The sequence below is a fragment of the Sander lucioperca genome, chromosome 8 (assembly GCF_008315115.2).
Source record: "Sander lucioperca isolate FBNREF2018 chromosome 8, SLUC_FBN_1.2, whole genome shotgun sequence".
NCBI classification, from domain to species: Eukaryota; Metazoa; Chordata; class Actinopteri; order Perciformes; family Percidae; genus Sander; species Sander lucioperca.
The window spans coordinates 35,314,193-35,336,188 of NC_050180.1; the positions used below are offsets into that span (position 1 = coordinate 35,314,193).

The 21,996-nt window shown below is 39.7% G+C and overlaps 1 long non-coding RNA gene across 1 annotated transcript in view; it reads right to left on the minus strand.

The window, feature by feature from the left end:
* The window catches only part of LOC118495654, an 18,140-nt gene extending 4,949 nt beyond the window's left edge, over window positions 1-13,191 (minus strand). The window contains exons 1-2 of the long non-coding RNA XR_004898142.1: window positions 13,178-13,191; window positions 10,391-10,395 (exon numbers count right to left, since the gene is read on the minus strand). This is a non-coding gene — a long non-coding RNA (uncharacterized LOC118495654). The remainder of the gene's footprint in view (window positions 1-10,390; window positions 10,396-13,177) is intronic.
* Between the last annotated feature and the right edge of the window lie 8,805 nt (window positions 13,192-21,996).

Consider the following 21,996-nt stretch of genomic DNA (forward strand, 5'->3'; position numbering starts at 1 on the left):
TGTCACCTGCTGAAACTGTCAGCTGTGCCCCACTGGAGCTATTCAAAGACACAGAGCAAGCTCTCAAATAAAGCCTCAGACTGCTAAAACGATAAGGGCTGTCGGTGAAATGATGCAATCGTGAGCACCACAAGACCTTTGTGAACGTATTCATGTAAAATTTATGTTGATAAACTTAAAAATGTGGGCATATCAGCGATTTAAAAAAGTGGTTCGCTCTGCGTTTCGCTGGGAAATGTGGAGGACATTTAACATGGCCGTGAATGGAAGGAAATGTGGAACTCTTGTCATTTGGAAGCTCACGGAGCCAAAAGTATAAGCTGTATCGCAGAACTGAGCACATTGGCTGAAACTAGACAAAAATACCTACGTTTTGATGTATAAATTGTGTATGACAAGTAGATATTGTGGGCGTGAGAGCAATTTATAGAGAGGGGACAAAGATATTTTTCCCAAGCTGCTGCACTCTAACGATGACATCATCCACTCTGACAGACGCAATACACAATCACTAGAAACGCAGAAAAATCCTGAAATGATCACTAAACTTAAACAGCTTTTTCACAAAAACTGTAAAAGATATCAAACTGAAAAGCCATAGCCTAATACCTGAATATTTTGTGAACATTTTAAAGTTTGTTTGGCTTCTGTAGGTGAAAGTATGAAGGAGCTGAAAATTTTGGGAGCGGAAGAAAATTTGAAGGATTTGAAGCATGCTCTCATTCACTTCAATGTTAAAAAAAAAGTCATAAAAAGCTGAATATTTTAAAAAGTATAAATAGTAGAAAAAAAGTTGAAGAAGTCCCATCATTAGCTGAAAGAGCTGAACATTTTAAAAGTTGAATGGTTTTAATAGCTGAACGTATGCAGAAGTTAAAGAGAGCCAAAAAACGTACGGAATAAGAAGAAGAAAAATAAAGAACAGAATAACAACTAGAAAATGCATTTCCTGCGGAAAATGCGTGGGAATGCTGAATAGCTGAATTGCTAAAGCTAAACTGGATGAATAGCTTAAATCAGTAAGAAGAAGTTAAAGTAGTGATAATAGTTGAAAAATTGGAAATCGGTTTAATGAGTATGAATTTTATTAAAAAGTTGAATAACACCACTAATGTATAAAATAATTTATTTTTATTTTACCTGAAATTATTAATCATTATGGAAGACTTACAAATGTTGTGAGAAACATTGATGAAAATGCAGAAATATGGAACAAATTGTTTGATAAATCTCAAATGCATTGCACTACACCGCTGAAAAACTTGGAAGTTGGAAGCTGAACTGCACAGAAGTGAAGAGCTGAAATACATTTTAGAAAAGCTGGACGCTAAACTCTAATACTGTCAAAAGTGGAAGTTTCAATGAATTGACTGAAAATACTTATTATCAGCCATATACATTGCATATAACAAACAAGCAGAGAGAGAGAGACAGGAAAAAGAGAGGAATGATGAAAGGAGAGGAAAAAAGAGAAAAAGAAGTAACTTTCAATTGCTATATATGTCAGTGGTAACACATCTTGAGGTGAGTATGGGTAAAGTGTTTACCTCAGGGAAACATTGATTGATGTACCTCAGTGGGATTTGAAGGATTTGAAGCATGCTCTCATTGACTTCAATGTTTTTAAAAAAAGTGTTAAAAAGCTTAATATTTTAAAAAGTATAAATAGTAGAAAAAAGTTGAAGAAGTCCCATGATTAGCTGAAAGAGCTGAACATTTTAAAAGTTGAATGGTTTTAATAGCTGAACGTATGCAGAAGTTACAGAGAGCCAGATATAAGATATAAGAACTAGACAGACAGAGAGAGAGAGGAATAGACAGAGAGAGAGGAATAGACAGACAGACAGACAGAGAGAGAGAGAGAGAGAGAACGAGGAATAGACAGAGAGAGAGAGAGGAATAGAAAGACAGAGAGAAAGAGAGAGAGAGAGGAATAGACAGACAGAGAGAAAGAGAGAGAGAGAGAGGAATAGACAGACAGAGAGAAATAGAGAGAGAGAGAGTAATAGACACACACAGAGAGAGAGAGAGAGGAATAGACAGACACAGAGAGAGAGAAGAATAGACAGACAGAGAGAGAGAGAGAGAGGAACAGACAGACAGAGAGAGAGAGGAATAGACAGACAGAGTGAAACAAACAGACAGACAAACAGACAGAGAGAGACAGAGACAGGGAGAAATGGAGACAGAGACAGAGCGACAGAGAGAGAGACAGAGACAGACAGAGACAGACAGACAGACAGACAGAGAGAAACAAACAGACAGACAGACAAAGAGACAGAGAGAGACAGAGACAGGGAGAAACAGAAACAGACAGACGGACAGGCGTCTGTAGGTGAAAGTATGAAGGAGCTGAAAATTTTGGGAGCGGAAGAAGATTTGAAGGATTTGAAGCATGCTCTCATTGACTTCAATGTTAAAAAAAAGTCATAAAAAGCTGAATATTTTAAAAAGTATAAATAGTAGAAAAAAAGTTGAAGAAGTCCCATCATTAGCTGAAAGAGCTGAACATTTTAAAAGTTGAATGGTTTTAATAGCTGAATGTATGCAGAAGTTACAGAGAGCCAAAAAACGTACGGAAGAGGGAATAAAATTAAAAAAAATAAAAATAAATAAAGAACAGAACTAGACAGACAGAGAGAGAGAGAGGGAGGAATAGACAGAAAGAGAGAGAGGAATAGACAGACAGAGAGAGAGAGAGAGAACGAGGAATAGACAGAGAAAGAGAGAGGAATAGACAGACAGAGAGAGAGAGAGAATAATAGACAGACAGAGAGAGAAAGAGGAATAGACAGACGGAGAGAGAGAGAGAGAGAGAGAGAGGAATAGACAGACAGACAGAGAGAGAGAACGAGGAATAGACAGACAGAGCGAAAGAGAGAGAGAGATTGAGAGATAGGAACAGACAGAGAGAAAGAGAGAGATAGAGAGAGAGGAATAGACAGACAGAGAGAGAGAGAAAAATAGACAGACAGAGAGAGAAAGAGGAATAGACAGACAGAGAGAGAGAGAGAGCGAGAGAGAGCAAGAGAGGAATAGACAGACAGACAGAGAGAGAGAGAGAGGAATAGACAGAGAGAGAGAGGGAGAGAGGAATAGACAGACAGACAGACAGACAGAGAGAGAGAGAGAACGAGGAATAGACAGAGAGAGAGAGAGAGGAATAGACAGACAGAGCGAACATTTTAAAAGTTGAATGGTTTTAATAGCTGAACGTATGCAAAAGTATAAATAGTAGAAAAAAGTTGAAGAAGTCCCATGATTAGCTGAAAGAGCTGAAGATTTTAAAAGTTGAATGGTTTTAATAGCTGAACGTATGCAAAAGTATAAATAGTAGAAAAAAGTTGAAGAAGTCCCATGATTAGCTGAAAGAGCTGAACATTTTAAAAGTTGAATGGTTTTAATAGCTGAACGTATGCAGAAGTTACAGAGAGCCAAAAAATGTACGGAATGAGATATAAGATAAAAGAACTAGACAGACAGAGAGAGAGGAATAGACAGAGAGAGAGGAATAGACAGACAGACAGACAGAGAGAGAGAGAGAGAGAGAACGAGGAATAGACAGAGAGAGAGAGGAATAGACAGACAGAGAGAGAGAGAGAGAGGAATAGACAGACAGAGAGAAAGAGAGAGAGAGAGATAGAGAGAGAGGAATAGACAGACAGAGAGAAAGAGAGAGAGAGAGAGAGAGAGAGGAATACACAGACAGAGAGAGAAAGAAGAATAGACAAAGAGAGAGAGAGAGAGAGAGAGAGAGAGAGAGGAAGGAACAGACAGACAGAGAGAGAGAGGAATAGACAGACAGAGAGAGAGAGAATAATAGACAGACAGAGAGAAAGAGAGAGAGAGATAGAGAGAGAGGAATAGACAGACAGAGAGAGAGAGAATAATAGACAAACAGAGAGAGAAAGAGGAATAGACAGACAGAGAGAGAGCGAGAGAGAGCGAGAGAGGAATAGACAGACAGACAGACAGAGAGAGAGAGAGAGAGGAATAGACACAGGAAGAGAGAGAGAGGAATAGACAGAGAGAGAGAGAGAGAGAGAAATAGACAGACACAGAGAGAGAGAGAGAGGAATAGACAGACAGAGAGAGAGAGATAGAGAGAGAGAGAAAGAGAAAGGAATAGACAGACAGAGAGAGAAAGAGGAATAGACAGACAGAGAGAGAAGAAAGAGAGCCATTGGTTCATTTAAAAACACGCAATTTCCTGTCTCGATGCATTAATATGCAGTTTCCGGACTCCGCCTCGGTAATATCCGGTCTGAGACACACCCTCTTTCTGGAAGGTTCTGGAAGGATTGCGTCAGAAACACCTGTTGAACATCAATCAAAATTTTGACAGGTCGTGACCTCTTGACCTGTCAGTCATCAATCAAACCAAATTCCAAGTTGACAGAAACGGACCCCTACTTCTCTCTCTAATCAACAGACTCTTCGAATAAAACATAGGAATCCAGTTTTCAAACGGCACAGAACCAACAAAACATTTCACACATTAAATCAGGCAAGGGTAGTTTGGGATCCGTTGTCAAAAGTAAAGGGATTATTTGGCGGACACTTAAATATACGCAGTATGAAACCAAAACGTGAACAATTGGAACATCTGCTGTGCAGTTCCAATATTGACTTTTTAGGACTTTCAGAGACGTGGTTAACCCATTCTTCCCCTGAGGCTGTTGTAAATATACCTGGGTATAATGTATTTAGAAGGGACAGAAATAATGGGAGGGGTGGGGGAGTAATAATGTATGTTAGAAATACTCTAAAGTGCACAATGATTGAATGGCCAAGTGAAATTGTGTTGGAATGTGTAGGTGTTAACATATCACTTTCTGCAACAATGTCTTTTGTTATAGTGTGTATATATAGAAAGCCCACTGCAAAAAATGATGAACATTTATGAACAACTTAAACTTCTCCTTAATCACTGTGATAAAACCAAGGAAATTATTTTAATGGGTGATTTTAATATTGACTGGAATGTAAAGAGGGAACGAACAACTCAAACAAATTACTGATTATTTTAATTTAACACAAATAATAAAAACACCAACCAGAATAACAAACCACTCGGAAACTCTTAATAGATTTGTTATTCACAAACCATGTTGAAAGGATTGGTAAAACATACAATCTCATTACAGGGCTTTCTGATCATAATATTGTATTTGTTTCCCGAAAATTAAGTAAAAAGCGATCTAATTCATCCACATTTCATAACCATTACAATTTTATTCCAAAACATCTACATCAAAATCTTGATATTATTCTAAATGAAGTAAATTGGTCTGAATTGTTTTCTGATAATGATATTGAAACCAATTCCCAGATACATAACGCTAAAATTAGAGATGTTATGGAACCTTTTATAAAAAGAGGAAAAGGTAAAAAAAAAGGGGAAATCATCTACCCTGGCTGAATAATCACTGCAAAATACTTATGAAAGAAAGAGACATCTTACTTAAAGTGTTTTTAAAATCTGGTCTTACCATTGATAGGCAAAGATTTACTTCCCTGAGAAATAAAACAACTCAAACCCTATGTAAAGCCAAGGCAAATTTTTTCTTGGATGTCATTACAAGTGCAAATGGAAATGGCAAACTAATATGGCAAAATATTAATAAACTAATTGGAAAGCAAAATAAAATGGATAATGATAGATTGGAAATAAAAGTTAACAACGACCTGATAATTAACTCTGTTAATAAAATAGCACAAATGTTTAGTCTCTCAGAGATAGCTCGTAAGCCTATTAATCCTGGACAGCCGGTTTTCAGGTTAGAGCAAATAACTGATCTGGAAGTGGCTAACATTATTAATTCTATGAAACCCTCAAAGGCCAAAGATGCGTATGGCCTTGACACACATTTTTTAAAAATACACAAAGACGTGCTGGTATGCCCGATAACACATCTGATAAATCTATCAATTAAAATGGCAGTTGTTCCATCTTAATGGAAGGTGGCTATAGTCTCACCAATTTTTAAATCAGGAGACAAAACAAACATTTCCAATTATCGCCCCATCAGCATCCTCCCTGTTGTATCTAAGGTTGCAGAAAAGTGGATCGCCAAGCTGCAGAATAAACACCTCAGCCACGGCCATCCTCTCCTGCATCCCATGCAATTTGGATTTCGCCAGTACCACTCCACAGAGACGGCAAACTGTGTATTCATAGAAACAGTTAAATCCTGGCTTGATAAAACCATCTGTGTTGGTGCAGTCTTTTTGGATTTAAAGAAGGCGTTCGATACAGTAGATCATGGAGCACTTCTGTCTAAACTGACTCACTTCAACTTTGCAGAAGATGCGCTAGTTTGGTTTCAATCTTACTTGTCCAACAGAAGACAATTTGTGAGTGTTGGTGGCACTAAGTCGTCTTACCTTGAATGTTCAGCAGGGGTTCCACAAGGCTCTATTTTGGGTCCAGTATTGTTCTCTGTATATATAAATGATTTGCCAAATGTTTGTCAAAAAGTCCATTTTCAAATGTATGCTGATGACGCGGTTATTTTTACACCTGCTAAAAGCACACAGGAAGCATCATCCATCCTTACATCAGCACTGGAGAATATACAGCATTGGCTGCTTAAATCCTGCCTATTACTGAACAAAAAGAAAACTGTTGCTATGACTTTCACAAAAAAACCATAAAACTGGAGCGGTCCAATGTGTTCCTGGGGGGAGTGGAACTTGACATTGTAGAGGAGTTCAAGTACCTCGGTGTCACACTGGACCCAACACTTTCATTTAAAAAACACATCAAACTTACAGCGAATAGAATCAAATTCAATTTACAAAATTTTAAACAAATCAGACCATCAATGACAACTACTTCTGCTAAAATGTTCCTACATTCAATGATATTCTCACATATAGATTACTGCATCACAACCTGGTCACTCACTGGAAATACAATTTTAAAACCCTTAGAAATGTTATTCAAAAAATCTATAAAAATAGTAAGTGTAATATTTTGGAAAAATACAATATGCTCAACTTTGAAGATTTTATTCATTTTAAAAATAGCTGTTTGATTTATAAAGTTTTTCATGGACTGGCCCCACCTTCAATTTCTACATACATTAAACCAAGGTCTGACAGAGGTTGTTGTACCAGAGCTTCATTTAGAGGCGATATAGACATAAAACTACCTTTGGACAAACTGTTCTGTCTATCAGAGGAGGTCATTTTTGGAACAGCATCCTAACAAACATTAGAGAATGTCCAACTTACTGCATATTTAAAAAGCACCTTAAACAACTTCTTAAAAGTTCCCAGTTATGTCATCATTTTGACTAATTTTATTGATGTAATGTAATCTGCCTGAATGTGAGCTAATGTGTTTCTTGCTTGATATTGTATATTATCATATTCTTTTGTGTTGTATTATTTTGTATGTTGTTGTCTTCCTGCCTCGGGACTACAGGTGAAAATTAGCATTTATGCTATAACCTGGCTCATTTACAGTCTTTACAGAAATGTTAGATTGTTCATTAATGTGCACTGTCCCGAATAAATAAATAAAATAAATAAATAAAAACAGCATTGTACACAGCTGCTATCATTTACGCTAGCAGAAATACATCAGAAAGTAGGTGTTCTATATGTAACACACACTTTCTGGTGTATTGGTACCTACCAGCTGAAACCCCACATTTACATGCCACCCAATTTCAGGGTGGGTGGCTGTTATAGATTATAACTCATGTACGTTTACTTTCCCCTGGACGAGAGACACCGTTCTCCTGTGTCCTCTGTGAGGACACCGCCAGCTATGGCCTCACCTCCTTCATCACTGTGAAGAACGACAACAACCAACAACAGATGCTGCAGCAGCAGCAGCTTAACTGTCCATCAACAATGTACAATGGACAGACAATCACTGTTGGACCACACAGGGACACCTTAACCTTCATGCTAGTCCCAGTCATTCTTCCAAGCAGAGGATGAGATAACAGCTGCCTGCCTTTGCTTCACATTCTCTCTGGCTCTAAAAACTGAAACAATGGACCACCACTGCCTGCTTTCCACCTGACAGCGCTGAAGAGTCTTCACAACAGAAGGTAATGATTCTAATTTCATATGTGCTTTCTATATTGCTTTAATTGTGTCTTTATTCCTGTATTCACTTTGTAATAACGCAGCAATTTTGCAACACCGTTGTTACAGCTAGCAGTACATTGTCATTTAAATGAACTTTTTGCTGCAGGTCTGCCTCTGCTGTGATCACTCCACTTCACACAGTTCTTTAATTCTTCTTTAAAGTCTTGATTGTCTCAATCAGGACTTTAAAGAAGGCTAAACATGACAAGAAGCTGAACCCCATGCAGCCTTCCTAAACTACTCTGTGTAAATTGTACTGGACAGAAATGTTGTGTTGCTTTGCAGCGGTGTTCAAGGTATTTAATTATATGTATTATGTAACTTTAGAACATGTTTTTTGCATAGTCTGCAGTTTATTACAACAACTTTCTGCTTTCTCTTGTCAGGACCCGCTTCATTCTCCTACGCCCACAGCTTTGCATCCAATGCTGTTGTAATGGCGAAATTTCTGTTGACATGATTCTCTATATATTTTTCTGATTTATTTGTTTTATGCTTTCTCTCACAATGCTGAAAGTTTATAATAAAATACAAAAACCTAACTTGGCTTAGTCTACGACTGTTCTTTTATTTTTGTTTCACAATTCTATTTTCTTTCCAAAACATCTACACCTGCTGCAAAGAAAACTTCCACCACAATCTGGCGTTGTCGAGGCAGGATTGGATGAGATAACAGAGAAAAGAACTCCGTGGGTCGCTAATGACTGGCTATCCAGGGTTCAAAAATCGCCTGCCTCATACCTCTAACCTTAAAAAGGTATTTCAGAGAGAAGGGGGTCAGGACCACGGAGAACTCTTGACTGTTTCCACTCCGATCTAAAACGAACAGGAAGAAATTTCAAGCAGCAGGGTAAGACAAAGATTTAAATGACTCAATTTGAAAAAGAATTCCAATTGACCTGTGAACTTGGATGAAACAAAACACAGTCGTTTTGAAAAACAAGACTAATAGCCTTGTTGGGTTCTTTGTGTTTAAGGGTTTGGGTAAATGATATTCGACACATTCAACTATATCTCTGAAAAAGTCTTCTCAACCAGGAGTGGCGGTAGATTTTTTGCTAAATCTACACACGTGACAGCAGTAACCTGTCCCAGATTTCAGTGTGGGTTTCTCCGCGTTAAACCCCTATTAGCAGGAACTGTTAACGGATTTGTGTGGCTTTTTTCAGAGATAGTAAAAGCTGCCTTGCAACGACGGTTGTTCGAAGGTTAAGAAGTTGACTTCCCTCATTCTGAACGAATGGGCTCCAACCAATCGTCACCAGTCCCGAAGGGGTCTGTGGTGGAGGAGATGGTTCGGAGATATGGATTGGAATGTGTTGAATGTTTACCATATTGGTCCAAACGGTTTGGATTTCTGGAAAACGGCAGTCTTAGTACAGAAAAGCTGAGGGTGTCAAAACAGGATTTAGAAGAAGAAGAAAAGAAACTAATAGGAAAATCAACAGTTAAGACAGGGGATTTGAAGTTCCTGGGGAAAAACAAAAAATACCTTAAACAATGGATGAAGGAAGCAAACACTAGGGAGAGAAAACAGATGCAGCAAGAGTTAACTCTGTTGAACATTCATGACACTGATAACATACAAAAGAATGCTGTTACTAATGCACGTTGTCTTCTGTATCCGAGTCTTAGTGTCGTGGATTTCCTACTCGAAAGCCTTCCACCGCCACCATTCCACCCGCCGCAGAGAGAGAGGAAAGAAGAACCAACGGTGTCCTCTCAGATGCAGACCAAGTGCATGACAGAGAAGGAAGACAGCAGGAATGCTGGGCAATTCTCTGCCTCAGCCCCTCCACAACAAGAACTAGAAAGAGGAGCTGCGGGGATTGAATACAGACCCTGTACAGAGACTGGTGTTAGAACTACAACTAGTCACCTGCCTCCACGCAAAGACTCTGACGCACGCCTCACTGAGCTTCTCATTAGGTTTCACAATGAGCGGACAGCTGAAAAAGCTGAGAGAAAAAGACAGAGACAAAATGATGAGGCCCAGCTGAAACTGCTGAAAACCATGTCAGCAACGGCTGGCAGAGGCATAGCACATCCCAGAAGTCAGGCGAGGGGCAGGGGAAGAGGAAAAGGACGAAGCCGTGGCAACACTCCAGAAGTGGATAAAAACACTTGTTTCAACTGCAGAGGAAAAGGACACGGGGCAGAAAGGTGCCCTCATCCCAGGAGGGTGGGAAGGAAATGGTGCGGGTGGAAGTGCTGAGAGGATGGAAACCACGTTCACAACAACAAAGGAGAGTAACGCAGACACACTCAAACATATGCATACACGTGCTCGCAATGAAGAAAATGTTTCCTCGCACGCCACACTTACATTCCCCACATGATAGACAGGTTGTATCAAATGCTATACAATATCTTGAACAAAAACAAATGAGAGAAAGTGTACCAAATTATTCTATGTATTCATCTGATGCATTAAAAGTTGCCTACAACAGTGTTATTGGTGCATGGGAGGGAAATTGAATTTTTAGTGGACAGTGGGGCAACAAATTCTGTTTTGAAACAATCCTTGTTTCTGAGTCAAAAGCTTTCAGGCAGGGTAGTTTTTTCTAGGAGCGCTAGTGGAACTATAGTCTCTGAAAAATTTACGACTCCTATGGCATGTGTGCACACTGACCCTAATGACCCCGAACCAGAGCGGAAAGCTAAATGTTCATTCCTACTGTCTGCAGTATGTCCTGTGAATTTATTAGGGAGAGATCTAATGTGTCTTTTTGGAGTAGGTGTAGTACCAACAGCCACCGGACTCAAAGTTGTGCGTTTGGATAACAACTACACTTTGTCTGACGTATTTATGTCAGAGCACACACACACATCCTTGTACATTTTGCAATGGTGGATTTCTCTGTGTCAAGCTGTAAATCTCTTGGCTGAAGCACGAGGCTTCGTGTCTTCCACAGCTGACTTCATGGAAGCACAGCATTTACATTGTACCTCTCTTGTTTCACCAGAACCAGCTGAAGACTACGCTGAACAGTTTTTTTTTTTTGAAGAACTAAATGAGCTTGAGTATACTTATGCATGCTGACATGATTAAAACATGTGCAGTATTCGCAAACTTGACTGATAAACAACATGTGTTTTTCAGAGTTCCTCACTCACATGCTCACATTATTGTATCTTTGTCTCCACACAGATCAGGAGACAGACTCTGGATTTTTGTACTGGATTGTGACAGACTGACCGACTGGATTGACCCTACGGATAATGAGGTTTCTTTCTCTCCCTCGACGGGGTGTTATAGGAAACTATTATCGCGACGCATGTTTGTGTACGCAGTGTTCACATGTTAAAGGAACCTGTGCCTAACACACAAACCCTTTTGCAGAGCAACACAGACATATCGCCTACTGATGTTTCTCCTTTGCTGTCTGAAGTACCGCGTCACCTTTGGGCAGCAAACAAATATGATATGGGTTTAATTCAAAATTGCCAACCTGTAGTCATCATTCCGCGTTCGGACTACAGGCCCCAAAATATCAGTACCCACTGAAGCAGGAAGCAATTGACGGAATCAGACCCGTTTTTAACTCCGTATTAATATATAATATTAATAACAAATATATGATTATAAAGCCAATCAGACATAAAGGCCGTTGAGTGGCGTTTTGTTCAGGACCTCAAAGCAGTAAATGCAGCAGTCCACGCTCGCGCACCAAATGTGCCAGAACCTGTAAACTATTCGAAAGGGGATTAAAGGGGATGCCAAATATTTTTCAAATATGTTGATGATTTGTCTAATGTTTTTTTTTTTTTCCTCAGTGTTCCAGTGGACATAACAAGTACATTTTGGTTTGCATTTCTATTTGAATGATAAGCAGAAACACATTCCACTCTCTCTTTAGTTAGGTGTGTGTTTACATGCACCCTGGAGAAAGTCTGTCCTTAGAGCGGACAGCTGGAGGAGTTTTCCCAGAGAACGCACACACACACACACACACACACACACACACACACACACACACACACACACACACACACACAGATAAGAGAAAGACAGGAATTGTACATGTGCAGTTTTAGGCTCAGCAAACATTTTTAGTACACTAAGGTACATTTTTGACATACATTATATAATGTGATATATTTTCCATGTCAAGTAACAAATTGGATTAATAGACTGCAAATTAGAAGTGCTTAGGTTGGCTCTATAGGCCAAAAAACTTTAATTCATAACGGTTTTTAGAAATACCAGACAACAATTGGTATTACTTTGCGTTGCAAGGCAACAATTAAATTATATGAATATTAGTTTATTGAGTAGATTAAGAACCAATACAGATTGATATAAGGTTTTAGATCTAAAAACAGTTCTTTTAATATTATACCCTAGTGAGTTTTTCAGTAAAGCTGCACTATAGAAGTTAGTTGTATTTCGAGCGACAAATGACAAACTATCTAAAACTAGATTATTAATTGATATTGAAGTAAACATTCTACGTTGGTGATTTTTTTCCCTCTAAAGAAATGTTTATTGGACTTTTTCTTGATCTTATACAGGATTTTGCTGTATAACACAGGCCAGTGTTGATGGCTAAACCATTTAACAGATTATTTATATATGCTGCTTAATGAGTCATGAGCTTTGTCATGCCTCAAATAGTAGGGATGTAGTAGCAATAATAAATAAGGGGTTTAATAAATAGCAGGGATATAGAAAACGATGATAAATAAATAGTAGCAATAATAGATAGGGGGTTAAAAACTTTTTTTACACAGGTATTCCCTCCACCGCTCTGTACGAAAGTGTTAGATTAAGTTACTGCACGCAACTCTCTTCTGCTCTTTCTGTCATAAGAATCCAGGTTACTGCAGGTCTGCCTAAACCAACTGAAGGACTCCTTCATGAGTTTCAGTTGTACTGAAAGATTTCAGAAGGAAGAACTAGCAGTCCAAACAATGGCAAAGACCATACCAGATCCTTTTGGTCACACACACAGCAGTGAAGGTCTCTGAGAGAGCTACGTGGGTCCATGTATCGCACTGCAGGAAGGTCCCGGATCCAGGAGAGAGAGAGAACAGGTTTTTCCACGGCCTGCGAAAAGTGACGAACAGTCCACTGTTTAGTCACCTACGAGGAAGGAAGATTGAGACCAGCCTGGCAGAACGGCGTTTTCTGTGCTATCTCAATACCAGCTGAGGAAAACAGGAGTTTAAAGATAAGAACAGTGTGGGAACAGGAAAAAAAAAACACCTCAGCACATAAGCACACAAACAGTACATTTGCACTGCTGAACATAACATAACATAACATAACATAACATAACATAAATGTATAGTTGCACATTTGGCGGCGAAGGCGTGGGACTGGGGAGAGGGTAGGTTGGGGGAGTTTGGCCTGCTGAGAAATGCACAGCCCGGCAGTCCCACTAGTGTCCCAGTCCGCAGAATGTTATAGCGAAAACACAGCATGTTGCCATGGTGACACCCTTGAACAGTCCAGAACCGATACGACAATCAGCAGGCAGTGGGGAAGACGGGGGAGGAACCAAGAGCGTCTTGCTTGCAGGGCCCCAACAGGGTGACTGTTTGTTCCAAGAAACGGCCTTGGCAAGGCTGTTCAGGATAAGGGAGCCGAAAGATTAAATTTGTTTTGTCTAAACGAATGGCTGCTCTAATTTAAACATTCATTCTATTGTCCAACTGCACAGCTGTTCAACTGGTCAATTTTTCTTTCCAAATCCATGACCTTCCTCATGATGGTATCCAAGCCGCGGGTCATTACCATGTTGTTTTCCATCACGCGATTAATAGTTCCAGTTTGCGAACTGATCGCTTTTTCGACAGCTTCAGTCAGGCCAGGCAGCTTCCTTGGGCTTTGGACAGCTACCAAAGTCTTTCCAATTCTTCGATAAACCAGAGCAAAGCGTCCTCCAATCAGCAACATTCCAGTTATCAGGGTTCCAAATAGGTAGATATCCTCAACGTCCTCCATGGAAAGAGCAGAGAGACACACGACACGCCATTTCTCCCAGCCGTCCATCGTGTACCCCGCAGCAAACGTCCCGTCAGGACATGCTGGCTCACCCGAACCAGTGCTCCTCCTCGAGAATACAGTGTCAATTGCGCTGAGAGACCAGTTAATCAATTCCATGATTTTTAGGTATTCGTAGAGCCTTGCAGGGAGAGTCTCTAAAAAGTTAACAGCAGACAACACAAGACAAGATAGCAAGCAGGGTAGGCCTGGGAGGGAGAGGGAGAAAAAGCGACCGCCTTCGCTGAGAGGTGGAAAGAGAGGTCAATTTCATCACAGCCTTATGACTAATTTGATGCATGCTCTCTGTGTTGAACGTCCTCGTCTTCCAGGTTCACATTACCTAGGTTTAGAAATATGCTTCTACAACATCAGATGGGCCTCGACCTTTTGCTAGCTGCACAAGGGGGCCTCTGCCATGTAATTGGGGATCATTGTTGCACTTTTATTCCTGATATAGCTGGGAACATTACGGACACTATTACACAATTGAACTCACTGTTAACTGACCTAAAATCACAAGACGTGCCTGATGAGGTTTTGGGTTGGAACTGGTGGTCTTGGATGATAGGAGGAGGGTGGAGTGCTTGGGTCGACAGGTTTATCGCACCTATGGTCGTTTTCTTTCTTGCTCTTTTGTTCTGTGTCTGCTGTGTAATTCCGCTAATCAAGAAGTTGTTTTCCTCATTGTTCTTGCTACACATTGTTCAATATCAGGCCTTACAACAACAACACTGAGTCTAAAGGGTTTAACGGTTTTGACCTCCGCAATTATGGCTTTGAAGATGAGTTAGACAATGCATCAGACACAATGTGATTTTTTATTACTCTTTGATTAAGTTACCTGTTTGGTTGTTTTATTTCACATAAGAGTGATGTTTGTTTTCACTAGAGAGTTTTTCTTTATCCCCTCTCAAAAAAAAGGTGTTTGAAAAATATATATCCTATAAATGCATGTAGTTTGATTATTGTGATTATTTTGTAATCAAGAGTGAATTGTAATGGCGAAATTTCTGTTAACATGATTCTCTATATATTTTTCTGATTTATTTGTTTTATGCTTTCTCTCACAATGCTGAAAGGGAGTTCATCTCATTCCCACATGTAGAATCTGATTCTAACTAAGTGAGAATCACAAAGTCTGGAACATAATGTGAGCACTGTTTGTCTGAACAGATGGGGGCTACAAGGTCACCCTAAAACTATCTCTCCTGATACATTTAGTTTTCCCATGCCAGTTGAGATGCAACTGGGGGGGGGTGAAAGTCGTACAGGGGGGAGGAGGCGAAATGGCTCCAAGATGTCTCTTGTGTTTTTTGATTGTCTTCATGTGTATCAGATTGTCTGTGAGAAATGTAGAGTCATAATAAGCCAAGTGCGTGTGTGCTGTCACTCTGAAGATGTATTTAAGTTCAGTGTTTCTGTTCACTCATTTGAAGAGACCTTTCACACTAGTGCTGCGTGCCTTTTGTGAACCGTATGCTTCCTTGTAGACTTGCAAGTTTATAATAAAATACAAAAACCTAACTTGGCTTAGTCTACGACTGTTCTTTTATTTTTGTTTCACAATTCTATTTTCTTTCCAAAACATCTACACCTGCTGCAAAGAAAACTTCCACCACACTGTGCACAGTTCAGTAGACCCTACCTACTGTTGATGTTTGGTGAGTGATCAGGTGAACTGATGCGGGGAACCAAACTTGCGCTGTCACAGAGACAGCTCCTCCTCAGTGCAGCATTACACTTCGCCCTAAACAAGTTGTAAAGGTAACTATTATTTTTATTAACTTAGTACAAGATCCCTTTTTGTCCAAAGAACTAAAAAAAACACTGTTGGCATTACTGTTTGTGGTTGCTATTTGCATTAGGAATGCGAGGGATAATGTTTTTTTTTTACTGTTTTTCCATCTAGGGCCTCTGCTCCTCCACGTCACAACAGTGATGCTGTCCTCCCACCAAAGACTGGCCAGATACCTGAAAGCAGCAGTTCCACAGCCTCTGGCTCATCAAAGGTCACAATGCTACAGCCCCTTTCATCTTCACAATTACACTGTGCTCTGTTAAGAGTTTTGGTTTGTGCCAACAATGGACGAATTCAACAATTAGCAACTTAGGCTACTGACCCATGGAAACTGACTGTAGGACACCAATTTATTTTGTTACATTGATAATTGATATATACCTTGTCTAATTCGAACAATATAAGCTTATTTTGTATTTCATCACAATATCTTAATTTATTTTTCATGTCATCCTTTCCTTTTCCTTCTTTCTCTGTTTTCTTGGAAGACACAACAGATTAATATATATATATATATATATATATATATATATATATATATATATATATATATATATACACACACACACAGAAGGAAAAGGAAAGGACAACATGGAATATATATTAAAAAATTATAATTATTAGTGTGGGGTTTGAGCTGGTAGGCGTGTTAAAGGATTTTCACATGTGTAAACTGGGCCTTGGGCTAATCTAAACCCTATTGAAAAGGTGTCACAGTGTTTAAATTTAAGTTGGTGTAATCAAAGCTGAACGTTTTGTCTTCAGAATGCCCAAAACACATGACTTGGTTAAATAAGCCTTGTCAAAAGAACTAGTCAAGAACTAATGTCAAGAACTAATGTCTTCAATCATGTCAGAAGAAAATCAAGTGACTCTAACCCTATGTTCCTTCAAAGTCAAGGATAACCCTGCATTATTTTGAGGCTCAGTAAACTGAGCTAAATGTCGGGATACATTATTTGGGGTTTTAGCCTTCGGTCTAACCATGTGAAAAGCCTTTATTTGTAGGGTTGAACAATATTGTAAACCATTGAAACATACTGTACTGACCCATCGGCACAGTGGCTGCCTCTTTCAACGGTATGACACCATACAATACTTTTTTAGTTATTTTTATTATTTATCTCCACCTTATATTATTTATACATTTTATGCTTATGTTTCTGTTTCAGTACAATTCATATCTTTTATTTTAATTTTTTTTTTTAAGTCATCTTTCTGTTTTCCCTCTTTATCTGTTTTCTAACAGATACATGCCAGTTGAAGGGGGGAACTTTTCAGTTACTTTAGTTGCTACATGCATCTGAACTAACTGAATCTGGAAGAGAGGACAGATGTAAAAAAAAAAAAAAAATATTTGTGTGGGATTTCAGTAAACTGAGCTAAATGTTGGGATAAAATGACACCAAGTGTCAGTACAGGGTGACTGCAGCTTGAACCAAAAATGGGATATTAGCCTCAGTCTAACCACCATGTAAAAAGCCTTTAATGGTAGGGCTTAGGCCGGCTGAGCGTGTCAGCTGCGTGGCGTGTCCATTCCTATTTCGGCTCCCATGTTCCCAGGTTAGAGCTTACATGCACGTCTCATGGGCGCCGAAAACGCGTGCATGCTAGAAATAGGACTGCCACCTATTTTTCACGTGACACGCAAGCGTGTTGGAAGCGTTTCGAGGCAAAATAGAATAGGAAAAGATGTGTATATGTCATTTTGACACAAATACATTTAATAAATGACATTTTGATGTTTGAAAGTCTCGCGGTTTTAACATTATTGCAGATATAAATGTAATTTAAAAAAATAATGATAAATAATTATCGATTTTCAAATATTGCACCTGTCAATACAGAGCGAAATATTCTGTAGCCTATTTTGCTGTCAATACTGCCGACGTTGTCTTTGCTGTAATCAGATCAGTATATATTTATGTTTAACATGAAGTATACTACTGCTTGAGTGCAGTAAATCAATGAGAAACATACATGTGTACACACAAAGCTAGCAGCAGCAGCAGCGCCACGTCAGACACGTTTCTGGTGTGAAAAGACAGAAAACTCCACACAGCCGCCACACAACTGACAAGCAACAGAAACGCCACGCTCACGCCACGCAGCCAGTGTGTAGCCGACCTTAACAATGTTGTATATTGAAACATACACTATGGAGCCATTTGATTTTTATCACAATTGATATATTTAATTTAATTTTCTAAAGTTCTTAAGTTTAGTTGATAGGACATAGGCCTACTGATGGGGACAATATACAGTGGTGTGAAAAAGTGTTTGCCCCCTTCCTGATTTGTTATTTTGTTTGCATGTTTGTCACACTTAGCCTAAATGTTTCAGATCATCAAACAAATTTAAATATAAGACAAAGATAACACAAGTAAACAAAGTAAAAACATAACTTCTCAGGAGTGCCTGGCTGACCAAATTTACACCATGAGCACAGTGATGAGTCATGCAAGAGGTCACAAAAGACCCCACAACAACATCCAAAGAACTGCAGGCCTGACTTGCCTCAGTTCAGTGTTCGTGACTCCACCATAAGAAAGAGACTGGGCAAAAATGGCCTGCATGGCAGAGTTCCAAGACGAAAACCATTGCTGAGCAAAAAGAACATTAAAGGACAATTCCGGCGCAAAACGAACCTAGGGGTTATTAATTGATGTGTACCTACTCTGTCGCTCTCTGGGACATGTTTGAGTGTCCCCATGCCCCGAAAAAACTCAACTCAAATTAAATCGCTATTTAATACCACTAAAAAGGCTCGAAATATCACCACACTTTAACGTTAGCATAATTAGATCCCTAAATGTGAAACAAAGCATTGACAACGTTGTAAGTGTACAGATAGTTTATTAAAAAGATAGATTATAAAGACAGTCGCGTTCATGTTTACTTGCGGGAGCCATCTTGGAAACCAGTCATGACTAGTCGAACCCTGTGCAACATGGAATCTCCATAGACAGTTTGGCAGTTCCACATTGCACGGGACCCTAATTATGCTAACGTTAAAGTGTGGTGATATTTCGAGCCTTTTTAGTGGTATTAAATAGCGATTTAATTTGAGTGTCCCCATATCCCGAATACTAGCATTTCAAGCTAACCAGCGGTTAAAGCTCCAAACTCATTCGATTAGCATGAAAACATGTCCCAGAGAGCGACAGAGTAGGTACACATCAGTTAATAACCCCTAGGTTCGTTTTGCACCGGAATTGTCCTTTAAGGCTTCTTGATGATCCCCAAGACTTTTGGGTTCTGCAGCAGGACAATGATCCAGAGCACACCAGCAAGTCCACCTCTGAATGGCTGAAGAAAAACAAAATGAAGACTTTGGAGTGGCCTAGTCAAAGTCCTGACCTGAATCCTATTGAGATGCTGTGGCATGACCTTAACAAGGCAGTTCATGCTTGAAAAAGATGTACACAGATGTACAAAGATGAGTGGGCCAAAATTCCTCCACAGCGCTGTAAAAGACTCAATGCAAGTTATTGCAAACGCCTGATTGCATATGTTGCTGCTAAGGGTGGCCAAAACAGTTATTAGGTTTAGGGCGCAATCACTTTTTCACACAGGGCCATGTAGGTTTTGATTTGCTGAATCAGCATTCCCACTAATAATAAAGAACAGAATAACAATAGTTGGAATGCTGCTGAATCAGCATTCCCACTAAATAAAGAACAGAATAACAATTGTTGAAATGCTGTTGAACAGCATTCCCACCAGGAGGTGAAAATGAGTGCCACCATACATAACGTTTAACTTTATTACAGACAATAGGATATACAGTAGATATATTGACATCAACAGTCAACGACAATGTTCATTATAACACTTTACTTTGGCATCTATTAAATTAGGAATGCTTATCAAAATAGACAATGGATGTTTTGAGAAAACCAAGGCGATGTAATCACTGTCTGTAACGTTATCTAAGCATAGCTATTAGGGATGAGCGAGTACAGCATTACCTGTATCTGTACTCGGACTGGGCGGGGCCTAACCCGTAAGTGGACAGGATTTAACCCGGAAGTGGGTCGGGTTGTCTTGAAATGGGCGGGGCTTTAAAAAACGATGACTAGCAGAGAGAGGGAGAGAGAGTGTGTTTGTGTGTGTAGCTAATTAATTTGTAATATAGTTTTATACCACTACTTCCTTTATTTTGTTTTTATGAAATACAGCAAGACAGTGTCAGACACTCAGTGTGTGAAGTAAAAAAAACTGGTTAGAGCCAGCAGACGGTTTAAAAAAGAAAAAAAATCTCCGACAGGCAGAGATGCAACGCGAGTCGCATTCTACCAAGCACCACGTCTGAACAAACCCCACGTTTACCAGAACTCTACTGGTTAATAAGTAAGTACTACAAACCGAAGTAAAAACCAAACCTGAAGCTGAAGAAACCCTAAACGTTAACGGAAAAGACCGGCGAACCTGAGTGACTGAGGAAGAGACAGAGAGAGAGAGAGCTGTTCTGTGTGTGAGTGAGCAGAGCGAGACACAGCAACACAATAAATCTGTATGTGTGTAGTGGAGGGGCGCTGTGACGACTAGCCTATCACAGAACGCAGACAAAGTCAGCTACCCAGTGAGGATTTTTATTCAATCCGAGCACAGATATTGACTCGTATTACTCGTATAATACTCGTACTCTGCAAAAGTGCTTTATCCGTACCGGATACTCGTTTCAGCCGAGTATCCGGCTCAACTCTAATAGCTATGTACAGTGTTACCGTTCTCCACTGCTAGCTACCGCTGATGTTAGCTACTAGCCAATAGCCCCGGCAGTTTTGGGAAACGCTAATGACGTTACATCCACGTGACAGGCTTTACAGCATACATACATACATCCATCATTCCTTGGATGTATCATAAGATAATACCATGGATGTATTAATAGAACACATAGTGAATTATACCCATTAGCTGCTGGAGCTACATCCATTATTACAGCTACAGGACTCAGAACAGTCATATGAACATGCTAAGTGCAGGCGACGAGGGCGGGCGCAGTCCCACGGGTCTGCTCGCGTCCATTATGCATGTTCGTCATACCTAGTTTAATAACTCTGGATTCGGCTACTAGTGAATGTGAAAAACATGATGTTTTAAACAAGGACCCTTTAAGTGTTTGGGCTGGTAAAGTTGATGTACCCCGAAAAAAATTATCCGCTGAAATATCTAAGTTTCTTTCGCCATGCAAAGTCTATGTGAAAAGTCTTTCTGGGCCATGGGGTGCAGTACCACCCTTATCCACCCATGGTGGCTTTTAGACATGGCGCTCTTCCTGGGGGCTTGGTTGCTGCGCTTCGGTGGCCGCCATGTTGAATGTAAACAAGAAGCTGCCTGCCGTCACTTCTCTTTAGTCATTGTGTTTAACCCGCCAATAGCGCACCAGGTGGATAAGCCAGTTTGTGATTGGTCCCCCCAGATTTGTAACAGATAGATAAACGTACAGGTTTCCAGCCTGAGCTATAGGGCGAAATCAAATCACCGGCAGATCGGGCTGGGTTTTCCCAGTCCAGTTAACAGTTATAACTTTAAAAGTTAATCATGTTTACTTATCTTCATGTTAATTTATTTGTTAATAAAATCAGCTCCATTAACTCCCCATACAATGCTGTGTGTTAGTAACGTAACACAGTAAGTAAACATTATGGCTTGAAGAGTTAATAACGTTAGACGTGTGCTGTCTAGAACCAGATGAGTTAACATTAATGTTACACAGGTGTGTTGAAATAATTTTTAAACAGCCGTTTTGAGAGTGGTGTTCTTTGTGTGTTTTTTGCGCTCACATTTACGTCACACAAAGGGCCTCTGTAAATGTCTGTAAATTCCTTTAAAAAAGTCAAAGTTTTTACAAAAACTAACTCATGAATATTCTATGTGACCGTTAGGCTGTTTAAGAATGTTTTCTGGTGGGTCATCATGTTTTAAAACCGGTCATTTGAGATTGTAAGCCTCTCCCCTCTGCCTTTCATCCTTCCGGAAAACCCTCCCCCCGCCCTCTTCTGATCACTCACAGGCGCACATTGGAAACTTGCGTTGATTTCTCTGAAATGACTGGCTCTTAAAACTGGAGGTTGGTCATAGTCGAAAG